Source organism: Procambarus clarkii, chromosome 15, assembly GCF_040958095.1.
Source record: "Procambarus clarkii isolate CNS0578487 chromosome 15, FALCON_Pclarkii_2.0, whole genome shotgun sequence".
Lineage (NCBI taxonomy): Eukaryota > Metazoa > Arthropoda > Malacostraca > Decapoda > Cambaridae > Procambarus > Procambarus clarkii.
The window spans coordinates 15324430-15347823 of NC_091164.1; positions in this window are offsets into that span (position 1 = coordinate 15324430).

Below are 23394 nucleotides of genomic sequence, written 5' to 3' on the forward strand. Positions count from 1 at the left end.
GCAATTGGAATTCGGGCAGGCAGGTTACTGTCACCTGATGTTCATGTGATCAGCGTGATCTCACATCCAATAATGGTGTCTGATTCATCCTCTATGATGATTCATCTGGTCACGTGAACATTAGGTGACCTAAACACTTTCCCATTGGTGGAGAGAAAAACTTTCCACCGGTCAAATCTAGCTTTGTGGCCTGCATAACTATAGACAGTATATATAAAACTAAACTCTTATTCTTTTTTTTATTAAGTAAATAATACAATACTATTATTTAGTAGTTACTAAAAAAAAGAAATAGAAAGAGTAGTTACATATATACTGGTTGAAATTTTATTTTCACCCAATATGTATGTGTGTGTATGTGTACTTCTTTAGTTGTGTTTGGGGGGAGAGATCAAGCTTTATCTCTTTAGTTTCTCATCTTAATTGTCAATGAATTAGTGTGCAGATTCCTGGGCCTATTGGGCTCTATCATATCTACATTTGGAACAGTGTATACGGAGTTGGCTTCCACCTCATCACTGCGTAGTGTATTCCATCTGTTAGGTACTCTGACAATTTTCTTTCTACACTCAAAGTTTTTCAAAGCCTCACCAAACATTCACCAACAAAACGATTCCTTTCAATCCTCAGAATTCATGAAATCTCTAATCTGGGGTCTCTCTCTCTCTCTCTTAACGAACCATAAATATTTATTTTTAATGTGCCTAATAGCATTCCCAATACACCAACTGCATCTTATAATGTTGAACGCACCTTTTAAAAAAATCATTGACAATATGATTAGAATGATATTAAGAGAGGTTTCAAAGATCTAATATTTTATAACGATCTTGGATTTTTTAATAAAAGCAAACCGGTGAGCGGTGACTCACTATTAAGTGGAGGGGAAACTTTAAGTGTAAATTGATAATGAGAATCAGGAAACAAAAATAATAAGTGCTATGAAATTTAATTATTTAATAAATTTATAAGGTGTTTAGCTAGAGGGGCTATTTTCTGGGCATAAGAAACAATTGATTTGTATTGATATTGATGATAGGTTAATATAAATGTAATTAATAAAAGAGCAATAATACAAATGACACTAATGATTTATAAATATTTGTTCCTAGTAGATAAAACGTGACTATTAAACCAATAAAAAAAGACAGATACATAAAAGAAATAGCCCAATTTTTCATTTTCTTACTGACATTGACTTTTTCTGGTGCTATTTCTGTATTCTTATTATTATTTTACCTATGAATAGTTGTTATTGGACCCCAGTAAGAATCTTCATGTATTCTGTTAGCTGTTCTCAACTCTGCAACATGCGGCTGGGGTAATAACTGAGGCAGTTGTTGAGGATTTACAGTATTCTTTGTTGATGTGGATGTTATTAACGAAAGTGGAGTATGAGTCATTGTGGTAAAAGCAATTTACTTTTATTTTTTTTAATTTTACATTTAATTAATCTTTCACTATCAAAGGGTATTAGTGCCTTTAGTCGATGGCAATTCATGAATATTAGGGCTTCTTCCAGTGGGATAAAAGGTAGTTTTTGCTTCATCCAAACGATGGCTGAAAAGAAAACGATGTATATACTTCTCGGTTGTTGGTCACATCAGAAATCACAATAGGATGATGCATCAAACAAAAAAATCCACAAGGGGCCGTGATGAGGGTTCGAACTTTTTCCCAGGATGCTCCCTGACACACCTAAGTTGACAATGCCACGACATGGCATAGTGAATGTGTGTGTGTGTGTGTGTGTGTGTGTGTGTGTGTGTGTGTGTGTGTGTGTGTGTGTGTGTGTGTGTGTGTGTGTGTGTGTGTGTGTGTGTGTGTGTGTGTGTGTGTGTGTGTGTGTGTGTGTGTGTGTGTGTGTGTGTGTGTGTGGTGTGTGTGCATGGGGAAATTGTGTAAAACCCTGGTTTGTGTCTCTGAGAGACTGCAGGATCCGTGTGAGGGCAGTAGCACTCCAAATTACAATTCTTTTAACAACTACCTATATATGCCAATTCCTTCCTTTTTATTTATGTGACGCATGGTAATGCAAATGGATACAATGAGGACGAAGAAGTACTTCCTCTACCTCAACATGATCGTCCACTTTTGAATGTCAGACGTCTCGTAGAACTATTTGAAAAAGAAACTAACAGGCCCAATCTTCAAAAAAACTATATATTTATTGTGGTGACTGACGATGGTAGAAGCCAAAAAGATTCTATAGAACCCTCTTCGTTTGTATCTTTTTATACAAAAGCTAACACCCATGTAATGTATGTTAGAACATCGTCAGGAATATCTTTTTTAGACTACATACTTCTGATGAATGCTGACCTAAGATCTATTGTGTCGATAATGTATGGGAATTAGTTTCTCCGTAACGCTGGTATGAATATGAGAATAGATATCGGTGGAGGTAAAATTTTCGTTTAATCTGTATGTATCGACCCCGATCACTTTCACTCTCTGGTCTATGAGAGTAGACAGCATAGCTAGCATCTGTAAAAAGATCTTTGAATCAGAAATAAGAATATCTCCTGGATGAACAGATATATTCATGGCATTTTCCATATTAGGATAGACTTTTTAATCAGGATTAAATTAAAAGCACAGGAACGTAGTATACCATACAAATTGAATAGATCGAATACCAATGACCCAAAGTGGATAACAAAGAATTTGAAGAACCTTATAGGTAAAAAGAGAGCTTGGTACAAAAGGATTAAAAATGGGGAGGTCACTTTAGAACAGGAATTCGTACAACTGGTTAGAAATGTTAAAAAAGAGATAAGGAAAGCAAAAAGAAACTATGAAGTTCGCATAGCAGGGCAAGCAAAGACAAATCCTAAAGGTTTTTTTTCAGTTATATCGTACTAAGACTAGGGAAAGGATAGGTCCATTAAAAACTGAGACAGGTCAAATAACAGATAGTGATGAAGAGATGAGTAGTATTTTTAAATAAATAGTTTGTATCTGTATTTACTAAAGAGGAACTTAACAATATGCCTTCAGCCGAACAAGTCTATGTGGGTGGGGACGAGGACAGGTTGACGTGTTTAACAGTTACCAGGGAGGATGTTCTTAAACAAATAGTAAAACTCAAACCAAACAAATCCCCAGGGCCGGATGAATTGTTTGCCAGGGTGCTTAAAGAATGCAAAGAGGAGCTTTGTGACCCACTGTCAACCATATTTAATAAATCAATAGAGTCAGGCAGAGTGCCAGAGTTTTGGAAAGTTGCTAATGTGATACCAGTTTTTAAGAAAGGAGATAGATCACTTGCGTCTAACTATCGACCAATTAGCCTAACGTCTATTGTGGGAAAGTTACTCGAATCTATAATAGCAAATAAAATTCGTCTTCATCTTGAAAAACATAAATTAATAATTGAGTCGCAACATGGTTTTATAAATGGCCGTTCATGTTTAACAAATTTGTTATCTTTTTATTCTAGCATTGTTGAGGCAGTTGATAGTGGTAAGGATTGCGATGTTGTGTACCTTGACTTTAGCAAAGCTTTTGATACAGTGCCACATGAAAGACTGATTAAAAAGTTAGAGTCTCATGGTATTGGGGGTGCTATATTAAGCTGGATTAGGGCATGGCTATACCAAAGGAAACAGAGAGTTAGTATAAATGGAGTCAAGTCAGAGTGGGAAAATGTTGTAAGTGGGGTGCCTCAGGGCTCTGTCCTGGGTCCTCTGTTGTTTATAATATATATAAATAATTTAGATTCAGGTTTGAGTAGCAACATTTGCAAATTTGCCGATGATACGAAAATCGGTAGGGAAATTAATTCGGAGGAGGACTCACTATCACTTCAAGTTGATCTAGATAGGGTTTTGAAATGGTCGAAGGATTGGCAGATGCAGTTTAATGCTGATAAATGTAAAGTTCTGAGGTTAGGTAATGATGATAGGGTTACAAGATACGAGCTAGATGGTGTTGAGATTGCGAAGTCGAATTGCGAAAGGGATCTGGGAGTTATGATTAGCAAGAATTTAAAACAAAAGGATCAATGCATAAATGTTCGTAATAAGGCAAATCGGACACTTGGATTTATTAATCGCAGCGTTAGTAACAAGACACCTGGTGTGGTTCTCAAGCTATATCTTGCTCTAGTCAGGCCCCATTTAGATTATGCAGTTCAGTTTTGGTCGCCATATTATAGAATGGATATAAATTCATTTGAACGTGTCCAGCGTAGGATGACTAAGTTAATTCCCCAAATTAGAAATCTTTCATATGAAGAAAGATTAACAAAGCTTAAGTTGCATTCACTGGAAAGGCGAAGAGTTAGGGGTGACATGATAGAGGTTTACAAGTGGGGTGAATGGACATAACAAAGGGGATATTAATAGGGTATTAAAAGTATCAACACAAGACAGAACACGAAACAATGGGTATAAATTGGATAAGTTTAGATTTAGGAAAGACTTGGGTAAATACTGGTTCAGTAACAGGGTTGTTGATCTGTGGAACCAATTGCCGCGTAACATTGTGGAGGTGGGGTCCCTCGATTGTTTCAAGCATGGGATGGACATGTATATGAGTGGGATTGGGTGGTTATAAATAGGAGCTGCCTCGTATGGGCCAACAGGCCTTCTGCAGTTGCCTTTGTTCTTATGTTCTTATCAACATTAAAACTTGTTATGGCGTGAAACATAAGGCCTAGATTATAAGTATTTTGTGGTCCAGTTTTACTGGAACAAGACACACCGTATATATATATATATATCAGACCTATGCTAGAAATATGCGGCTCCAGCATGGAGTCCACATCTTGTCAAAAACAAAACGAAGTTAGAAAAGGTTCAGGGGGATCTTATCTTGAGGTTATCTTGAGATGATTTCGGGGCTTTAGTGTCCCCGCGCCCCGGTCCTCGACCAGGCCTCCACCCCCAGGAAGCAGCCCGTGACAGCTGACTAACTCCCAGGTACCTATTTTACTGCTAGGTAACAGGGGCATAGGGTGAAAGAAACTTTTGCCCATTGTTTCTCGCCGGCGCCTGGGATCGAACCCAGGACCACAGGATCACAAGTCCAGTGTGCTGTCCGCTCGGCCGACCGGCTCCCAATTGGGATGCCACCAAGCTAATCCCTGTGCTGAGGGGTATGAGCTATGAGGAAAGATTAATGGAACCGAGACATGATCATTACCTTATAAATTTCTCAGAGGGATTGATACCCATCCTACTTTCAAGAGAGTACTAAAAATGTTGAATGTTGTTACAAATTTGTTTTAATATATAATATTATATAAAATTTACTTATTAAAAAGGAAAGTTGATAAAAAAAATTTTGTATGATGTTAAACTCAGTTTTTATTTCGATCAATGTTAACAAGGAGACAGACAAACACACTAGAAGTAGTAGAAATTATATCGGGAAACGTTATGAATGCTCGGACTGTAATAAAAAATTTAGATGGCCAGACTCCTTGAAGACTCACTTGAAAATACATGAAAAGCTTTATCAATGTTCTGAATGCATGAAATGTTTTAGTAAAAAGCGTACCCTGAAAATGCATTTTAAAATTCATACAGGTGAAGGTCTTCATAAATGTTCTAAGTGTGGGAGAAATTTTAATTATAAAACCAGCTTAAAGACACATTAAAAAGACATAAAGGCGAAATGCCCTATAAGTGTTATATATGCGCTAAAGGGTTTGTTAGTAGGGGCCACTTGGATGATCATCTTAATATACATAGAAGCATAAAACCTTATATATGTTCTGTGTGTGGGAGAAAGTTTACTATTAACAACCACTTGCAGAGACATTTAGAGAAAGAGGCGATATGTATTGAAAAATATAGGTAACAAGTAATTCATTAAACTGATCTATTGTGAGGGAGAGACAGGAGCAGTGTAATAGTTTACATTATTTTTAGACGCATTTAGTTTTCTTCAAGTCTTACATCAAGCATTTGACCTTCAACTGTAGATTTGAAAAACAGATTCAATTTGATTTCACAGATTTGAAAAAATTAATGAATGGTCAATTAGAAAACAGGTTTAGACCTCGTATGTATGTTCGATGTAATCTAAGTCTTTTAAATTCCGATTCTTTGACGTAGTAATATGAAAACATTATGACGACTTTTATTAAACTATTATTCTTTTAAATCTGACTCATCTGATGTCAAAATAGCACAATATTTAAACGAGGAACAATAAAAGAATTGGGGTAGTAATGCTAATTTGGAAGTTTTTTAAATTTATGGATCTTTTTTTAAATTTTAAACTTTTTTACTTATGTGGTATATAATTTTTTCTCCTTATAAAAAATCTATAGAATCTTTTAATCTTTTATAAAATAAAAATATAATAATATAATTTTCTTTTTTCATATATAAGAAAGGAGTAAATATTTATATATATGTACATATATATAGTATAATCGAACCATGACAAGACGATGGAGAGAAGTCTTACAAAATGAACGTGATGAAGATAACGTGGGTGAAAGTGATAGAAATTGGCTACCATTACCACCTCATCCCAAGATAAATTATCTCGAGAAACGTTATCAGTGTTCCGATTGTAATAAGAAATTCAGATGGCCAGACTCCCTGAAGACACACTTAAAAATTCACGAAAAGCCCTATCAATGTTCTGAATGCATGAAAAATTTTACACATAAACGTACCTTGAAAACGCACCTGAAAAAAACTACAGGTAAAGATCTTTATAAATGTTCTACGTGTGGAAATTTTTTTAATTTTAAAATGTGCTTTAAGAGACATCTTAATATACATACAGGCAAAAAGCCTTATATGTGTTAAAGGTTTCTTCCTTAAGATTTACTCGAACGATCATATTAATAATTAACATATAGGCATAAAGCAATATATATGTTTTATATGTAGGAGAAGTTTTAGCATTAACAACAGCTTGAAGAGACATTCGGAGAAAGATTTCATATGTACTACAGAATATAGGTAACATTCATTCATCTAACTGAGCAAATAATAAAGTAGAAAAATCATGAGGGAGAGAAGGGAACTGTGTATAGGTTATTATTATTATAATTAGATGCATTCAGTTTTTGACAGGTCTTACTACAAAATAAATCAATATGTTTAGTTAAAGACTAGCCCCAAGCATCTGACCTCCAACCATGGACAGACAGATTGACTCAATCTTAGAACAAAGAAATCACAATGATGTGATATATCAAAGAGAAAATTGAAGGGGTTAAGGCATGAAATTAAGCCATTGTAAACAATATGTTATAACCACTAACTAACTCTGACAGCCGGGATGACAGTTATTAGACTTAGAGGTTTTAATTTCATGCATGTAACTGTTAATGATTTCAAACATTGTTCAATAGACGTTTCAAGTACAATATCTTTTAATTGATTCTTGTCTTTCAAAGTAAATATAACTTCAAGCACGCACATATTTCAAAAATACAGTTCTTTATATTAATTATATTAATAAATATATAATATATATAATGTAAATATAATATATATAATAATATTATATCAATATATATATGCTTACTTAATGAAAGGGTTTAGAGTTTTCTAATATTTTCATATTTCAAAACTGATTCAATGGAATTTTTTATGATTCCCAAGGAAAAAATAACTATTTAAATGTAACTAACTCAGAATTTAGTGCCGAGAGAACAAAATTTAGCACCGAGAACACAGATTTTTGTATCAAGAATACTGAATTTAGTACCGAGTTTGGCAGTCAAAGAAACCCAAAAATAATGACATTTTAGAAAAGTAACTTTTTTCTAAGAATTTTCTTTAGATTTATAATATTTTATATACCAAAAAGAGATGATAAAACTAGAAAAAATCCTTTACTGCCACTTTTTATTGACTTTTATTACAATTTATTAACATAATTTTATGCAATAAGGAGATATTAATGTTTAGGAGTAACTTGTTTTCATGATTTTTATATATTATTTTGAAATATTATTGTGAAAATAAAATTATGAAAGGTTTCTCCAGGTATATATAATATAAATTGATTTCCAGTTGATTAATTTTATGAAACAAATTTTATATGTGTTGTGTATGTTTTAAGAATTTATATAATATTTCTTATTTTATTTAATTTTTTTATATATATTTTTACATAACAATACTCGAAGTCTATACTGGAGGTCTTTAACTCGCAAAATATATTATTTGTGGGTAATAAAACCCAAAAATTATTTTTTGGGAATATTATAAAATGCCCAAATTTATTTTTGTAAAGGTATTTTATATCATAAATTAAATAATTTGTCCTAAACAAAATGTAAACTTTGTCACCTAAAAAACAAAGTATTTACTTTTGGTTTTTACTTGGCAAAAATATATTTTTTTTGTGAAATAAAACCTCCAAATTTTTTTTTTGTAAATAATTTTAAATGTATTTTATAGAATCAATTATATAATTTTAAAAAGTTACCTTTGAATGTGAGATACAAAAGATAAAAAAACTATTAATGAGATTTGGTATTTACGTAACATGTCGTATCAGCAGTTGTTGTTTAAATGATTTTTCGCACTTATCCAAACATGGTATGATAAAGGATTTTGAAATGTATGAGTATTTGATTATTATTATTATCAACAATTTTTACAGATTTGTACATTATGTCGGCATTTGGGGGATACACCTTTGACCTATCTCTGGCAAATACATCTGTGATTCATACACGGCAAGAGTTTACAATGACACACTAGAATCTTCCTATAGCGATTATCACTGAGAAAATAACCAGACTGTCTTCGAACGACTTCTCGAAGACCTACTGTCTCACTCTTATTAATTTGATTTGGTATAATTCTGTCTACACATTTATCGAAGTCAGTCCTAGAAAGATACTGATCGATGGTTCCAAATTTGGTGGCCACACGATATAAATCTCTCCGGTGATCAATTTCGATAACTATTCCACTGATGGTATGCATCCCCATCTTCGATTCTCTGTCTGCTTTAGGGATTATGACATTAACTGCATCGTATAAACTTATAGGTGTAACATCTGATGAAGACTAAGACAACATTTTAAAAGTGTTACTCTTCTGGCGCTCCTTCACTCTACTTCATATTTCTTTTACTTTTTTGACATGCAAGTGATCGGGAGGATGGTTGTCGATGTCTGCATCGATATTGTTGTTATTTTCGTCGGACTCCGAATCAGTACGAGATGGTGTGTCCTCTGAATTGTTCAGTTGTCTAATTATTATCTTAGGTGATAACACTACAAGAGGAGACCGTGATGATGGTCGAAGATGTGGCTCTTGTGGTAGTGGAGATGATAATATCATCCCATGATCAGAAGACGAAGGTATAGTAGGAGCTGCTGCCATTTCTTCATTGTTAACTCGACCCAATGGGGCTTCCGTTACTTTGAACAGTTTGTCATCTATTATCTTCAGGGGTAATAATATTGGTGGCAATGATGGTGATGGTGGGGATGGTGGTGATGGTGGTGAACTTGGTGGCGGAGATCTTATTATTATCATCTCATGATGAGAAGACGAAGGTGTAGTAGGAGCTGCTCCAATTTCTTCATTGTTGACTTCATCTAACGGTTCTCCTGTTATTTTGTTCAGCTCGTCATCCATTATCTCCTGGGGGAATAATATTGGTGGCAATGATGGTGGCGGTGGAGGTGGGGAGATTATTATTATCTCAGGCGCAGAACTTGTAGTTGTATTCGAATGTGAAGATATGATGGATTGATGTTGTTGTTGAGGTAATATTGGTGATGATGACTGTAATTAAAAGAAAATATATATAAATACTATATACTGTCGCTTCTTGGCTTTACTTTTCTTAATAAATATAAATAGGCAACTATTCATCAAATTAACCTTCCAAAAATTTATAATTATCATATGCTATCCCATTGTTTGTTGTTAACTCACTCACTCTTTTTGGAAGTTAACTAATGAAGTAGAAATTTTAATGTTTCTCTTTCTTTACAGATTGATTATTTTAATATTGTACAACTCAAGGAAACGGATATGATGAATATAATCTCAGTATCAATTATAATCTATATGTCAACCATTAATTAATAAATAGATACCTCTGAATCCCTGGTGTTGATAATAGTTTCGTTCTGGTTCCCAGCCTCAGCAGTCGGTGGGTGGTTGACGGCAATGGTGTTCTTCAACATCTTGTTCTCGACTTCGTTCCTGGTCTCCAATAGGATCATCTTCTTCCTCCTCCTCTTCTTCAATTAGATTCATCGTTAATAAGTCTTCTTCAGTGATATCCTTTCCTTGCAGCTGTTTGTACATCGATGGTGAGAGTTCCGTTTGCATACCGATGGGGGGTTCGATCCCAAAGACCGCCTTGTACGGTGACAGTCCAACTCCCCGCGAATATGCTATATTCTTATTAAATTGTACGAATGGAAGACCGGCCGACCAATCGCGAGTTCGATTCTAACACATCCAACTCCCAAGCATTTTTGTAATGTCGCCGTTGGCCCGTTCTATGCTTCCCTGACTCTGGGGATGCCGGGGCTTACCGTTTATTAGGATTAATTTGGGCCATAATTCCGTCCGTAACTGATGAATCACTGCTGCCACGAATTCACGGCCGTTGTCGCTTTGCAGATATCGAGGGGGCTCCAATGAGCGTAAAGATATCCAGCAAATGACGAGCGACTTCTATTGCCTGTTTAGAGCAAAGAGGTCGGAGAACTGGGAACTTGGTTAGATTGTCTTGGTAATGAAGAATGTAGTTGAACAAACATCCCCCATCCTTATGCATGTCAATCAAATCTATCTGTCCTCTCTCTCCGAAGCTCTCAGACACGATGGGTTTAACTACCCCTTTCTTACACCTGGAAACACGTTTTAAGTTGCAAATTTGACATAAAGAAATGAATAGTTTTACTTCTTCTTGGGTTACGTTAGCAACTGTCTTGCTTACTTGAAAATAAGTTCTTTTTTCTCCCCCATGGCCGACCGCGTTATGGGCGTCGTAAATTGTGTCATATAGTTGCCCCTGGTGTATAAATCTGCGGTATACACGTTGAGGGTCTAATGCGGAGGTTGCTGCTGCTGTTGATGTTGAGCTAATTAACTTGCGTTTTTTTCCCCGCTTCAGTCTCTTCTCGGTTTCATCTATGCTGACCAGAATGTCTTCTCCGAACATGTTTTTCACATCGTATCGCGACAACAGATCGTATTCATGGGAAGTTTTTGTAGTCTTCTTAAGTTTAGCTGCATTTACTTCACTAATGTATTTCTTTAACTTTTCGTGACTAAAAATCTTTCGACGTTGTCCGCGTCATTTTGACAACATTTGTCGTATCTGAAGCTCAAATTCTTGTTTGTGATGAACTTCTTCGTCTCTCTTTTCATTTTCACTTCTTTGTCCACAAGTCAATAATGACGCTGGAGCGCTTGAAGGTACTGATTCGAGTGTGTCCATCGTGTGGGTATCTGATTGACGCTGATATATATGACTGACTCCGCCTTATGTCGTTACCTCACTTTACCGTGGTCAGGCGACGATCGACCAATCACGAGCCTGCTTTCTTTGCTTAATGGGCAGTTACAATTTGTGCATACATGGACAACTTGTGTACACTCGGCCAAAAACGACAGTGGCCTACCTTGAGGATACCTTGAGGTGCTTCCGGGGCTTAGCGTCCCCGTGGCCCGGTCGTCGACCAGGCCTCCTGGTTGCTGGACTGATCAACCAGGCTGTTGGACGCGGCTGCTCGCAGCCTGACGTATGTGTCACAGCCTGGTTGATCAGGTATCCTTTGGAGGTGCTTATCCAATTCTCTCTTGAACACTGTGAGGGGTCGGCCAGTTATTCCCCTTATGTGTATTGGAAGCGTGTTGAACAGTCTCGGGCCTCTGATGTTGATAGAGTTCTCTCTCAGAGTACCTGTTGCACCTCCACTTTTCAACTGGGGTATTCTGCTTATCCTGCCATGTCTTCTGGTCTCATGTGATGTTATTTCTGTGTGCAGGTTTGGGACCAGCCCCTCTAACATTTTCCACGTGTAAATTATTATATATCTCTCCCGCCTGCGCTCAAGGGAGTACAGATTTAGGCTCTTTAGTCGGTCCCAATAGTTTAGGTGTTTTACTGAGGGAATTCTAGCAGTATAGGATCTCTGCACGCTCTCCAGGTCAGCAATTTCTCCAGCTTTGAAAGGGGCTGTCATTATGCAGCAGTACTCCACTCTAGAGAGCACAAGTGTTTTGAAAAGTGTCATCATCGGTATAGCATCTCTAGTGTGAAAAGTTCTTGTTACCCTACCTGTCATTTTTCTTGCAGTTGTGACGGCTACTTTATTGTGTTTTTTAAAGGTAAGGTCTTCCGACATGAGTACACCCAGATCCTTTACATTGCCTTTTCGTTCTATGTCATGATTTGCCTGAGTTTTGTACGTGGTTTCCGTTTTTATATTTTCATTTCTTATCTTCGTTAAACACCATATTATTTTCTGTAGCCCATAGAAAGACCTGATCAACATCTGACTGGAGGTTTGCCGTGTCCTCTATGTTGCCTACTCTCATGAAGATCCTAGTGTCATCTGCAAAGGATGATACAGTGCTATAGGTTGTGTTCTTGTCTATGTCCGATATGAGGATGAGAAAAAGTACTGGAGCAAGCACAGTACCCTGGGGGACTGAGCTCGTCACGGTTGATGAGCTGGATTTTATTTTGTTGACTATTACACATTGGATTCTGTTGGTCAGGAAATTGTAGATCCATCTGCCTATTTTTCCGGTAATTCCTTTTGAACGCATTTTATGTGCAATAACGCCATGATCACATTTATCAAGAGCTTTTGCGAAATCTGTGTAAATTACATCAGCGTTTTGTTTGCCTTCCATAGCATCTAATGCCATATCATAGTGGTCCTGCAACTGGGACAGGCAAGAGCGCCCTGTTCTGAAACCGTCTTGTCCGGGGTTATGGAGATGCTGTGATTCCATGTATTTTGTGATCTTACTTCTTAGCACTCTCAAATTTTTTTTTATAATGTGCGATGTTAGTGATATCGGTCTGTAATTTTTTGCCTCTGCCTTATTTCCTCCTTTATGAAGTGGTGCTATCTCACCTGTGTTTAGTATATCAGGAATAACGCCAGTATCTAAGCTTTGTCTCCACAGAATGTGGAGGGCCTGCGATAGTGTTTTTTTACAGTTCTTGATGAATATGGAGTTCCAAGAATCCGGGCCTGGTGCAGAGTGCATAGGCATACTGTTTATGGCTTCTTCAAAATCTAGTGGGGATAGGGTGACGTCTGATATATGATTTGATGTTGGTATCATATCCATGAAAAATTCATTTGGGTTATCAATCTTTAGTGCGTTTAATGGCTCACTGAAAACATAGTCGTACTGCTTCCTCAGTAGCTCGCTCATTTCTTTGTTGTCATCTGTGAAAGTTCACAACAAAGAAATGAGCGAGCTACTGAGGAAGCAGTACGACTCTGTTTTCAGTGAGCCATTAAACGCATTAAAGATTGATAACCCAAATGAATTTTTCATGGGTATGATACCAACATCAAATCATATATCAGACGTCACCCTATCCCCACTAGATTTTGAAGAAGCCATAAACAGTATGCCTATGCACTCTGCACCAAGCCCGGATTCTTGGAACTTGGCCTTGCTGAATTAACTAAGTGAGACGATAGCCTTACATATTAGGCCAAGTAATGAGTTATGGCTATTAGGTACGACATATATATATATATATATATATATATATATATATATATATATATATATATATATATATATATATATATATTAGTATATTTTGGTAGCAGTCTTTCCTGTAGACATATATTATTAAATATGACCGAAAAAGTAAGATTAATAATTCTAACACGAATTTTCTCGATCTTTCTTACGTTTCTTTTCACTGTTGATGGTAATTCAAAGATCAATTCTCCAAAATTCATTTTTATTTCTAGTCTGACGCGACACTTGAGTGCGTTTAGTAAAACTTACTACATTTTCAAAGACTTTAGTTTACAAACACACAACTGAAACTGAATAGAGCTTACACATCTTCGATTTTATATCTACATTTGGGTGATGTGGATGAGGTGAAAACAAACTTTCAACAATGGGTATTGAATGGGTATTAAATTCAAACACAAGACAGAACACGAAACAATGGGTATTGAATGGAAGTAATTGTAGAAAGCCTATTGTTCCATATTTCTTGATGCTTCTATATTGGAGCGGAGTCTTGAAGTGGGTAGAATATAGTTGTGCATTAATTGGCTGTTGATTGCTGGTGTTGACTTCTTGATGTGTAGTGCCTCGCAGACGTCGAGCCGCCTGCTATCGCTGTATCTATCGATGATTTCTGTTTTGTTTGCTAAGATTTCTCTGGTGATGGTTTGGTTGTGGGAAGAGTCTTTATGTTCCTTAATGGAGCCCTGTTGCTTATGCATCGTTAAACACCTGGTAAGAGATGTTGTTGTCTTGCCTATATACTGAGTTTTATGAGGCTTACAATCCCCAAGAGGGCATTTGAAGGCATAGACGACGTTGGTCTCTTTTAAAACGTTCTGCTTTGTTTCTGGACAGTTTCTCATGAGTAGGCTGGCCGTTTTTTTGGTTTTATAGTAAATTGTCAGTTGTATCTTCTGATTTTTGTCTGTAGGGATAACGTTTCTACTGACAATATCTTTCAGGACCCATTCCTCCGTTTTATGGGCTGTGGAAAAGAAGTTCCTGTAAAATAGTCTAATAGGGGGTATAGGTGTTGTGCTAGTTGTCTCTGCAGAGGTTGCATGGCGTTTCACTTTCCTTCTTATGATGTCTTCGACGAAACCATTGGAGAAGCCGTTGTTGACTAGGACCTGCCTTACCCTACAGAGTTCTTCGTCGACTTGCTTCCATTCTGAGCTGTGGGTGAGGGCACAGTCAACATAAGCGTTAACAACACTCCTCTTGTACCTGTCCGGGCAGTCACTGTATATATATATATATATATATATATATATATATATATATATATATATATATATATATATATATATATATATATATATATATATATATATATATATATTGTGACGATAACGCGTTGGTGTTCGGCTGTTCAAAGCTAGGGGTATGGCCTCGTCACATAGTATTAAAAAAAAATAGAAAATCTGGAACTTCGTCTGTGGTAAGGTAAGGAGAAGACACACAAAACACAAGTAAATTTTAACAATGAAATTTTAATTACGTTAAAGAAATAAAACATGAATAAAATGGTCAAACAAATTCGTATAATAAAATCAATCAAAATAATAAGAATAATTAAATGACACAATGAAAAGTTATGTTAAGACAAAATAACAAGAAGTGCAATAGACAAGTATGAGAGGTGCTGGAATATTGGCTTTAAGCTATCACCTCTCTCAGTATACGTACGCTAAAGCTTACGTCTAGCAGGGAGAAGTGTTAACTGTGAAAGCACGGAATATTCTGAGGACTGAGGTCGTGGCGGCCCCAGACATCAAGTAGTATGGGAGGGTGGAGTGCAGTTGCTGCCCGACCGACGACCAATCAGAGGAGCCGGCAGCAAGACAGGTAGTTTGGCGGTTTGAGTCTGAGCAGGTGTTCTTGGCTGCATACGTTTTGCTCTCTGGCAAACCTTGCTGGTGTTGTTGTCGTTGTTGGACATTTCTTCCATAGTAGTTTTATATAGTTGTAACGACGTAATTGTGGAGGGAAGAGCAGGCTCAATCTCTTGAAGGAGATTATTGTCACAATATATATATATATATATATATATATATATATATATATATATATATATATATATATATATATATATATATATATATATATATATATATACACATATATATATATATATATATATATATATATATATATATATATATATATATATATATATATATATATATATATATGTATGTATATTTTGGTAGCAGTCTTTCCTGTAGACATATATTATTAAATATGACCGAAAAAGTAAGATTAATAATTCTAAGACGAATTTTCTCAATCTTTTGTACATTTCTTTTCACTGTTGGTGGTAATTCAAAAATCAATTCTCCAAAATTCATTTTTATTTTTAGTCTGACGCGACACTTGAGCGCGTTTCGTAAAACTTATTACATTTTCAAAGACTTTAGTATACACAACTGAATAGAACTTACACATCTCCGATTTGTTTATATCTACATTTGAGTGAAGTGGATGGGGTGAGGTGGTATTTAATAAGGTATTAATTTCATCAACACAAGACAGAACACGAAACAATGGGTATTGAATAGAAGTGATTGTGGAAAGCCTATTGGTCCATATTTCTTGATGCTTCTATATTGGAGCGGAGTCTTGAGGTGGGTAGAATATAGTTGTGCATTAATTGGCTGTTGATTCATGGTGTTGACTTCTTGATGTGTAGTGCCTCGCAAACGTCAAGCCGCCTGCTATTGCTCTATCTATCGATGATTTCTGTGTTGTTTACTAGGATTTCTCTGGGGATGGTTTGGTTGTGGGAAGAGATTATATGTTCCTTAATGGTCATTGAAAGCAAAGGTCAACAAACTAATCGAAACTGTGAACGCCAAGAAATCAGGACTCCACCTGCCAAAGATTATTGGGGAATATAAACCTGGATATGCGTATGGAAATGTCAAGACACACAAGCCTGGAAACCCACTTCGGCCAATCATTAGCCAGATACCCACACCCACGTACAGACTAGCGAAGCGACTCAACGGCCTGCTGACTCTTTATGTCCCTTGCGCCTTCAGCCTGAAGTCGCCAAAGGAATTTGTTGACTTACTGCGGGGCACACGGGCCACAGGAATAAGAGCCTCATTGGACGTAGAATCGCTGCTCACCAACGTACCAGTGGACGAGACAATCGGGATGATAACCGACAGAGTGTATCGTGATCCAGCCTGTACTCCTCTTGACATACCAGAAAATATCCTAAGGAAACTACTCCAAGCTTGTACTAAAGAGGCACCCTTCTTGAGCCCGGATGGGCACATGTATAAGCAAGTAGATGGGGTCGCCATGGGTTCTCCCCTAGGTGTCCTGTTTGCAAACTTCTACATGGGTACCATCGAGCAAAAAGTCTTAGTCGACATGAACTTGAAACCGGCCACATACTGCAGGTATGTTAATGACATTTTTACACAGGTACCTGATGTCAGACATCTGCAGGAGCTGAAGGAGGCATTTGAGCGGAGTTCCGTACTGCATTTCACTTACGAGATGGAAAAGGATGGGAAGCTGCCCTTTCTAGATGTAACAGTCATGGAAAAGAGCGGAGGTTTCCACACTGCAGTCTACACTAAGGAAACGAACATAGGAATGTGCCTAAATGCCAAAAGCGACTGCCCAGATAGGTACAAGAGGAGTGTTGTTAATGCATATGTCGACCGTGCTCTCAGCCACAGCTCAGAATGGAAGCAAGTCGACGAAGAACTCTGTAGGGTAAGGCAGGTCCTAGTCAACAACGGCTTCTCCAATGGTTTCGTCGAAGACATCATAAGAAGGAAAGTGAAATGCCATACAACCTCTGAAGAGACAACCAACACAACACCTATACCCCCTATTAGACTATTTTACAGGAACTTCTTTTCCACAGCTCATAAAATAGAAGAAAGGGTCCTGAAAGATATTGTTAATAGAAACGTTATCCCTACAGACAAAAATCAGAGGATACAACTGACGATTTACTATAAAACCAGAAAAACGGCCAGCCTACTCATGAGAAACTCTCCAGACACAATGCTGAACTTTTTAAAAGAGACCAACGTCGTCTATGCCTTCAAATGCCCACTTGGGGACTGTAAGCTCCAAAAAAAAACAGTATATAGGCAAGACAACAACATCTCTTTCTAGGCGTTTAACGATGCATAAGCAACAGGGCTCCATTAAGGAACATATAATCTCTTCCCACAACCAAACCATCGCCACAGAAATCCTAGTAAACAACACAGAAATCATCGATAGATACAGCGATAGCAGGCGGCTTGACGTTTGCGAGGCACTACACATCAAGAAGTCAACACCAGCAATCAACAGCCAATTAATGCACAACAATATTCTACCCACCTCAAGACTCCGCTCCAATATAGAAGCATCAAGAAATATGGACCAATAGGCTTTCCACAATCACTTCTATTCAATTCCCATTGTTTCGTGTTCTGTCTTGTGTTGATGAAATCAATACCTTATTAAATACCATCTCACCCCATCCACCTCACTCAAATGTAGATATAAACAAATCGAAGATGTGTAAGTTCTATTCAGTTGTGTATACTAAAGTCTTTGAAAATGTAATAAGTTTTACGAAACGCGCTCAAGTGTCGCGTCAGACTAGAAATAAAAATGAATTTTGGAGAATTGATTTTTGAATTACCACCAACAGTGAAAAGAAATGTACGAAAGATTGAGAAAATTCGTGTTAGAATTATTAATCTTACTTTTTCGGTCATATTTAATAATATATATATATATATATATATATATATATATATATATATATATATATATATATATATATATATATATATATATATATATATATATATATATATATATATATATATATACTTTTGGTGTATATATATATATATATATACACCAAAATACTAAATTAATACTAAAATACTAAAAATTAATATTATAAAAATAAAATAAATTACAAAATAATAAATTAAATACTCCGAAATTACCATCTCTTTTAAGGGTCTGAGCAGGTGGTGGAGAGGGTTAAGGCGTACCTGTTATGCCAGTTGCTGGAAGGCTTCTGTGCTGGCTAGGGTTCGAGTCTCCTGGTGGGAAAGTGTTCTAAAGTTGTATACTTCACTCTCGTGTTTAGGAGAGTTGTGCCTTAAGCATAGACACTGTGTCTTCCCATATTAACAGGGACTTGATGAAATTAACGTCTAAATGACCCCTCACTTGCTCTAGTGCTCTTGGGAGGTGGTGAGCTTTGGTGTATTTAAATACTCCGAAATTACCATCTCTTTTAAGGGTCTGAGCAGGTGGTGGAGAGGGTTAAGGCGTACCTGTTATGCCAGTTGCTGGAAGGCTTCTGTGCTGGCTAGGGTTCGAGTCTCCTGGTGGGAAAGTGTTCTAAAGTTGTATACTTCACTCTCGTGTTTAGGAGAGTTGTGCCTTAAGCATAGACACTGTGTCTTCCCATATTAACAGGGACTTGATGAAATTAACGTCTAAATGACCCCTCACTTGCTCTAGTGCTCTTGGGAGGTGGTGAGCTTTGGTGTATTTAAATACTCCGAAATTACCATCTCTTTTAAGGGTCTGAGCAGGTGGTGGAGAGGGTTAAGGCGTACCTGTTATGCCAGTTGCTGGAAGGCTTCTGTGCTGGCTAGGGTTCGAGTCTCTTGGTGGGAAAGTGTTCTAAAGTTTTATACTTCACTCTCGTGTTTAGGAGAGTTGTGCCATATATATATATATATATATATATATATATATATATATATATATATATATATATATATATATATATATATATATATATATATATATATATATATATATATATATATGTATATATATATATATATATATATATATATATATATATATATATATATATATATATGTATATATATATATATATATATGTATATATATATATATATATATATATATATATATATATATATATATATATATATATATATATATATATATATATATATATATATATATATATATATATATATATATGCAAACAAGCCTGAATGGTCCCCAGGACTATATACAACTGAAAACTCACACCCCAGAAGTGACTCGAACCCATACTGCCAGGAGCAACGCAACTGGTATGTATGGGTTCAAACTCACCCCAAAGAATGAGGTGATTTGATAAAATGCTATGCCCAAGATTACCATCCGAGTGCCGGCGGGGAAGTGGTTCAAATAGCTTCGGCTATCACTTCCTTTTGTCCGGTCGTGATGGTCAAGCGGATTAAGGCGTCCCTGTACATACCAGTTGCGTTGCTCCTGGCAGTATGGGTTCGAGTCACTTCTGGGGTGTGAGTTTTCAGTTGTATATAGTCCTGGGGACCATTCAGGCTTGTTTGCATTTGTGTTCCTCACGTGTGCCCCAAAGAATGAGGTGATTTGATAAAATGCTATGCCCAAGATTACCATCCGAGTGCCGGCGGGGAAGTGGTTCAAATAGCTTCGACTATCACTTCCTTTTGTCCGGTCGTGATGGTCAGGCGGATTAAGGCGTCCCTGTACATACCAGTTGCGTTGCTCCTGGCAGAATGGGTTCGAGTCACTTCTGGGGTGTGAGTTTTCAGTTATATATATATATATATATATATATATATATATATATATATATATATATATATATATATATATATATATATATATATATATATATATATATATATATATATATATATATATATATATATATATATATATTAGTATATTTTGGTAGCAGTCTTTCCTGTAGACATATATTATTAAATATGACCGAATAAGTAAGATTAATAATTCTAACACGAATTTTCTCAATCTTTCGTACATTACGCTTCACTGTTGGAGGTAAATCAAAAATCCTTCTCCAAAATTCTTTTTTATTTCTAGTCTGACGCGACACGGGCGCGCTTCGTAAAACTTATTACATTTTCAAAGACTTCGCAAATACACAACTGATTAGAACGTATCTCTGATTTTATATCTACATTTGAGTGAGGTGGGAAGGGTGATGTGGCATTAACACAAGACAGAACAGGAGGGGATATTAATAGGGTATTAAAAGTATCAACACAAGACAGAACAGAAACAATGGGTATTGAATAGAAGTGTTTGTAGAAAAGCCTATTGGTCCATATTTCTTGATGCTTCTATATTGGAGCGGAGTCTTGAGGTGGGTAGAATATAGTTGTGCAATAATTGGTTGTTGATTGCTGGTGTTGACTTCTTGATGTGTAGTGCCTCGCAAACGTCAAGCCGCCTGCTATCGCTGTATCTATCGATGATTTCTGTGTTGTTTACTAGGATTTCTCTGGCGATGGTTTGGTTATGGGAAGAGATTATATGTTCCTTAATGGAGCCCTGTTGCTTATGCATCGTTAAACGCCTAGAAAGAGATGTTGTTGTCTTGCCTATATACTGGGTATTTTGGAGCTTACAGTCCCCAAGTGGGCATTTGAAGGCATAGACGACATTAGTCTCTTTTAAAGCGTTCTGTTTTGTGTCTGGAGAGTTTCTCATGAGTAGGCTGGCCGTTTTTCTGGTTTTATAGTAAATCGTCAGTTGTATCCTCTGATTTTTGTCTGTAGGGATAACGTTTCTATTAACAATATCTTTCAGGACCCTTTCCTCCGTTTTATGAGCTGTGGAAAAGAAGTTCCTGTAAAATAGTCTAATAGGGGGTATAGGTGTTGTGTTAGTTGTCTCTTCAGAGGTTGCATGGCTTTTCACTTTCCTTCTTATGATGTCTTCGATGAAACCATTGGAGAAGCCGTTATTGACTAGGACCTGCCTTACCCTCTGTAGAAGAACTCTGTGAAGAACTCTGTAGGGTATATATATATATATATATATATATATATATATATATATATATATATATATATATATATATATATATATATATATATATATATATATATATATGTATATATATATATATGTCGTACCTAGTAGCCAGAACGCACTTCTGAGCCTAATATGCAAGGCCTGATTTGCCTAATAAGCCAAGTTTTCATGAATTAATGTTTTTTCGATTACCTAACCTACCTAACCTAACCTAACCTAACTTTTTTGGCTACCTAACCTAACCTAACCTATAAAGATAGGTTAGGTTAAGTTAGGTAGGGTTGGATAGGTTCGGTCATATATCTACGTTAATTTTAACTCCAATAAAAAAAATTGACCTCATACATAATGAAATGGGTAGCTTTTTAGAAATGGGCAGCTCGGGGGGACAGTATGGTGCTTCTGTAGTTACCTCGAATGTTTCACCTTCATGGTAATTGTTGCTATGACCACACTAGATGTTAACAGTGACAGCAATGTCTCCCTCTTGCTACAGATGAGCTCCTGACTTACCTGCCGTGGATCTCTGGTCAGCCTGACGGCGGCACCGCTGAGAACTGCCTCGCCTTGGACCTCAACTCTAAGAACTTTTTTGACCACAATTGTTTGGCAGCTTTATGGTTTGTGTGTGAGAAACCTGTCCACTAGTGGTCGTCCCCACCAGTACCAGTTTTGCTCTAAGTGGTCGTGGCCGCCGCCATTGATGCTCATTAGGAGTCGTCACCACTGGTGCTAGCAATGCTCACTAGAAGTCGTCACCACTGGTGCTAGCAATACTAACTAGAAGTCGTCGCTACTGGTGCTAGTGATGCTCACAAGGAATCGTCACCACTGGTACTAGTGATGCTCACTAGAAGTCGTCGCTACTGTTGCTAGTGATGCTCACAAGGAGTCGTCACCACTGGTACTAGTGACGCTCACTAGAAGTTGTCACCACTGGTGCAAGTGATGCCCATAAATGTAGTAACTCAATAAACCATATGTAACTAATATGCTCTGTATTAAAATATTGCCTCAGTATAGCAGTATAATATCATATTCTATCATCACCAGTTATATTCTCATAAATGAACCAATATTCTTCAACTCCAAGCACCATTTCTCCTCCAAGGAAGTCACCAAATTGGCAGGAACTCAAAGGTGAGAGGCTGAGGAAACACCACTTAGTAAACCCAACTATTTTCACAATATAACTATATACACAATATTTTTCACAGATATATACAAGCCCACAACACTCTCCTCGCGTCACAGTCTGAGACCCACACCAGAAACTATTGGTCACATCCTAAACCCTAATTACCCTCTCTCTAAATCTCCGAAGACTTTCCTTAACTCTCCCTTAAATTACCAGCCAATGTTAGTGACTCATATACTCACACATGCTAAACATAAACCAACTCCCAACTTCAACACAGACATCTGCGGGCACTGGGTGGGTGTGGGTGAGTGTAGCAACCAGCTTGGATATGTTGCACTGATTTAAAGCTAAGGTGGCTGAGTCCACAATAGTTCCTGGCCCTCCGCATTGAGGTCCTACTCAACACTAAGAGCTGCCACTTGCTGGCATTAGTACTGTTATGATCCCAGGTAGCTGAAAAACGAGTCTCCCCTTGAGAATTATTCTACCAGGCCTGATAACTAAGAGGGTAAGGAGATATGGATCTAGATATTCATATAGTAAATGCTCGATTGCATTTGGCAAATAATTTGCAAGTATGGGCAGTGAATAAGGATAAATAAATGACTGGTCATAAGATGTAGAGAGTTTGCTGGGAGTGTGAGGCTCGCTTCTGTAGGACTTTGACCCCACTTGAGCACCAGACATCGTCAGGGGAAACCGCGCTCCGTGTTAGCTCCTGTTAGAGAG